Below are 5,579 nucleotides of genomic sequence, written 5' to 3' on the forward strand. Positions count from 1 at the left end.
CATAAACGACTTCGGTTGTTTGTGTTTTCTTCGGATCGGGCAACAATGTCATGGAGTGTTTTTCTGCAGCTCTGAGGAACCCTACTTTGAGCATTCACCTACCTGCAAACCTTTCCCACCTTGCCTCAGATCACTAAATCTTCTGCACCTTTTTACTTCTATCTGTTCTGCTTTGGTGATATTCCCATCTGCCACATTCCTTCCCTGTTGCTAGGTCAGCCAAAGTCTTCCCTATTCTTGACTATCCTTGCAGGATAAAAGGAAAGAATCAGAGTTCCTCCTTTACCTAGGATTTCAAAAGTTTAGTCTGCACTTACCAGATGCCAACAAGAAAAAGTGTTGTCAAAAGAAAATAGCAAGATGAGGAATAGTATGTAGGATAGCCACATTTATCCATAAAAGCCTCTCCAGTTATCTAATTCATCCTAAGAGAAGAGTGGAGAAGGGAATTTGGCCAGAGGAAGAAATGGGGCAGAAAACTTTAGTCAGGTCAGCACTCCCCTCTGCAAATCCCTGGAAAGGTAGAAGGGGTCAGAGCAGTATGTCTCCCATCTCCCTCAAGTCTGCATTACACTTCTGCTCTCCAAGGCATTTAGAAAAATGCAGACCAAACTGTCCTATGTGCATCACATTTGAGTTCCATCTCTGAACAGAAAGAAATGGGGTCCTGGACCCCAAAACCCTTAGGAACAGAATGAGGCAACCCACTGGGAATCTAAATGAACCAAAAGGGGAAATTGCTGGTTTGGATTTTGTGAAATTTGCAACACAGGCCATAAAATTTTCCCCAGAGGTAAGTATGAACAACTGCACTGCAGCAGCAGCCTAGTACTTGTAGGACATTATAATGACAACTGGAGAATTCCTTTATGCGTATTGTTGTGTATTTATGTATATTGAAAAATGGTATAGAGCAATATTTGTGAGTATAATCTTGAACATTTTTTTTTATCCTGGAAGTTACTAATCCTGTGCACATTTACAGAAAGTTTATCAGAATGTCAGGCAGTGCCCAGGAGCAAAGCAAACAGATCATTGTATGAACTGTAGTTAAGCTGTTACTGAGGACACCTGGCACAGGTTAAAAAAGCCAGTTTCCCTTCTGCTCGAGTAGAATTTCTTGACAATATGTAATTATTTTCTTGGAGAACAAAGAGTATTTTCAATGAAGAAGGGTAATTTCTACTGAAAATAGGCTTCCAAATTCTGAATAAGAAACAAAACAGCCACATACATTATAAATTATGTATTATATATTTACATATATAGAAATATATTTTATATATTTAAACACATAAATATATTTACAACATATTGTAAGGAGCACTACACTATCAAACTTACATTTTTACAGCAAACGTATTTGAGCACTCCGGATTCTTTCTCATAGATGTCACTTGCACAGATGTCTCAGTGCCTGACCTTTCTGTCCGGCCAGCTCTGGGCATTGCAACAAGAGTGGGCTGCCCCCAGAAAGCAAGGCAGGCTGGAGTGCAGCTTGCTCAGGAAACGTGAGCTAGGGCACAATACTCTATGGTTTGCAGGAGATAGGCTAGTGCCAAGGACCAGAGTAAAAGACATGGAGGGGTCTTTTGTGTGAAATCCAGAGGGCTTATTCACCAGAGGTGTCAGGGACCAAAAGACCCCAAGCAGTGCTGTGCTTAGGATTTTATACAACTCAAAATTGATGGAAGGGTACAAACAGTCCACCAATGGGGCGCCCAGAAGGGAGGAACAAGGGGAGGGGTTTACAATGCAGGGACCAAGAGGGATGAGGGGGTGGAGAGGATCAGTCATGTAGGCCAATGGGGCCTCGAGGGTTAGGAGATGGACTGGGAAGGGTCTAGAACAAAAGACAGGGTTTACAATGATGGGCAATCAGGAACCTGGGGTGATTGGACAAAGGAGGGATTGACATGGGCCTTTCTGGAAATTAGAGAAGGGTCTTGGGGTGAGTGACACAGGGTAAAGGTGGGGAGCATTTAGGAAGAAACCACTCCATTTTGCAGGGGTGGGGAATATTCGGAGGCAACCATTGGCATAAACAATTAACAATAAAAATGCACCATCACACACTACCCTCCTCATTACTGTACATGAGATTTGTAAATTCTTCTGCTAGAACTACTGAAATATTAATTTTAAAACAGCAAACAGTATTTCCTCACATGCCAAGGCTTAAGAGTTTTAAGTTCTTAAGCCTTCCCTAGAGATGGCAGGATTCCATTGGTTTGTGCGTTATCCACAGACTGCATGCTATGCCAGTGGGAGGGAGGGGTGTCTCCTCTGTTTTTTTCCACTAACTTCACAGTGAGGAGCTCTTTTTCCTCTTGACTCCTATGACAAGTCTACTGTCAAGTTTCCTGGCTTTGCTCATTTTTAATTTTTGAATCCACCACGTATGGCAGTTTTGTACAGGGTGGGGGGAAAAAGTAATTACATTTACCCAGACTCCTGTGGCAAGCAGCATATTTTAAATGAGGAAGCATGACAGGTTAATGTTGGAGTCCCAGGCACAGAAAATATCTCTTTATCTGTGCTGACAGGCTCAGACACCTGAGAGAACACAGGGTTTAACTTAAGACCATGAAGAAGGTTTCTAAAACTGATGTAGAAGCCGGGAATGTGAATGCGTGAATTAGGTAGAATTATGTTAAGCCACTGGGTGAAAAATACGGAGTTTAGAGTTTGAGATACAGTAGAGACGAAATGGAGGTTCTTGGGTGTTGGTTTGTCTTTGCCTTCCTTTGCAGTGTGGAACATGCATGCTTGGTTATTAGGTTAAAAGTAAAAATAAATTACTTGGCATTTGATAATTGGATAGTTTATGCTTAAAAGGCCTTGTGGACAGAGCCCTAGGTCACCATTTGTAGCTTGTTAGGTTAGTGTGTAGAAGTACTTACTATTTGTAAAAATGTAATATAGATAGGGTAAAATAAACATCCTAAATCCCAATGCAAAAACTGTCTCTCTGCTTGTCAATCCTGATCTCAGGGAAAAGAACTGGACACTTTTACATTTGGTGCCCCAGAGACTTTCACAGGTTAAGCCTGGCTGGGTCTCTTTCAATGTTAGTCCTTCTTCAGAAAACCCATTGCTTCCTGACAGTCAAAAGTTTCTGATCCTTATCTGCCCACCTCTTCATTTAGTGCCTGGTTTCCCTCTGCTACCAAGATCTGTGTCTGGGCTGCTTCTTGTGAAGAACAAATATTCAGCACAGCCACCAGCCCTCTGCAATCAGGGCACTGTTCCTCTGCCTGACTGTGACTCAGAAACAGCTGGGGGCCTTCTACCCTTGGTGCTTGGCTCTTCTTGCCCCAGGTTCATCTTCTATCACACAGTGTCACATTGGGCTGCCAACTATTCCACTTAGGTAACACTTGGCATTTCCAGCCCCAGGGCCTCAGCACTGACACAATTTCCAAAATGGTTTTTTAAAAAGCCACAAATATTTTGAATTCCTAGCAACTGAAAAACCCCAAAAGCAAGAAAGCAGCATTCTTCTGCCAGTAAGGGAAGAGGAAAGGCTGCAGTGGGGAGCAGAATGGTGGATTGGACACTGCTTCATCTTTCTATTCCCTCCTCTTCTTTTAAAACTTGCTGGTAATTCAAGGTAATGGGAAAAAGAAGAAAGAAAAAGACAAAAACTGGGGTGGGGGAAATAAGTTTTGGAATCTTTTTTCCAGGAGTAGAAGTAGAAAAGATCACATAAATCAATGCTGGCATCTTTCTGACTCTCTTCTCTGGCTTCCCACCTCCTTAAAAGCCACACATCAATACAGGTGAGAGACAGATGCTATTACTTTTTCCACTTCTTCCTTCATTAAAAATAAACAGAAGCATAGTTAATGGTTAATGCTGCTGAGTTCATGGAACAAACAGTTCTCTTTTCCCATCTTGCTTGTAGTTCAGTTATGAACTTAGGCTGCCTTCAGGCTACAAAGGGCAAGAAAGCAGGAAATATATATATCTAGAAATGCAGCCAGTGTTTGGTGTCTTTGAGCTGAAACTAAATAAAACTGAAGTGGAGAATAAATAAAAAGCAAAAAATAAATAAAAAAAATAAATAAAAGCAATGTGCAAACCATGGAGCTTGGAGTCAAATGGAGAAAAGGAAAAAAAATAGGTCTGAGATAACTGAGCAACATGGAGGACTTCCAAATTCAGTAGAAATGCTAGAAAGATGTTTCTGTGAAGATTGTTAGTAAATGATCTTTGAAGTAGTCACAGATTAAAAAATAAATTAACAAACTTTAGTTTATATAAGTGTTCCCGCTGGGTTTTCCAGCCCTGAACAAGCAAGGTAGGAGAACAAAAACCAAGACCCCAGGGTCTGGAGCCAGAACAGTGACTGAGAAACTCAGAAATCCTGTAGGGATATAGAGAAGCCAGAGAATGAGATTCATCCTCACACTCCAAAAGACATGGGAAACTCCAGAATTCCCTTGGAGTATATGGTACTCTGAAGATCAAATGTCAGTACGTATCTGTTAGGGAGGTGAAAGCAAAGGTGGAGTACCATGTCAGATAAGGATGCTCATACAAATCTGACACTCATCAGCACCATAAGCAGGTACTGGACGACATCACAGACAAAGGCAGCAGGCTTCAACTCCTGATGCTGCAGGAAGAAGGGAGCTTTCTGTCTGGGTTATTCCTTGGTGAAAGGGAACGGTGTGTACAGAAGCCTGCCATAAGGGGAAGAAGGATTTGGAGCTCTATCACAAACCAAAACTAGCCCCTCAAATATCTCCTTTAAGCTCGACCTGCATTTTTCTGCAGCTCAAAGCAAATCAGAGCTCCTAATCTCAGCACTGCAGCGAAACATATGAGATCAAGGAATCGATCCAAACTTCACTAAGCATCAGAGAAATGAACCTGGCTTGCTTTTGGATAAACTAAAATACAGGTGTTGTATTTAAAGGATGAAGAACTGTACACAAACTAGCTAACTTCACTGAACATGCAAGGTAAGTGTTATCTGAAGAAACCATGAAACATGGTGAATGGCATAGGTATGCTCAAAATTGTTATGAATGCAAAATTATTATAAGTACCTGATAACACATGCAAATCTGGCTTTTCAAAAGTCAGGTAGGTAGTTAGTCAGGCCAGTTTCTAGAAGAAACTCCAGGGAACAACTAGAAGAACACTGCATATTGAAAGAACAGTGTACCTCAACACAGACACATCAAGAAATGTGCAGGATGGAGATTCTGAAGACACAGCACCTGCATACTGCAGACTCTGAAAATACCTAATTAAGACACAGTAAAAAGATATTGTAATTTTAACCACTGTGTAGATCCCAGAGAGCTGTCTTCCCAATTGTTGCCATTCCCTGCATCATCTAATGAAATCATTTTGTTAATCAGCACGAGTTTCCTAAAACAATTGAGGGCTAGGTGAACACTGTAGGAAGGACACAGTTCTTAAAAACGAGATTCACTTAATAAATTATAAAAAGAATTTAATATAAATAAAAAGACAATTAGGAGACAAAAGAAATAAAGCAAAGGGTTAAAACGGCCGGGTGCCCTGGGGGTTGCCAGGAACACACCTGGTATCCCAGGAACTCT

Source organism: Parus major, chromosome 3, assembly GCF_001522545.3.
Source record: "Parus major isolate Abel chromosome 3, Parus_major1.1, whole genome shotgun sequence".
Lineage (NCBI taxonomy): Eukaryota > Metazoa > Chordata > Aves > Passeriformes > Paridae > Parus > Parus major.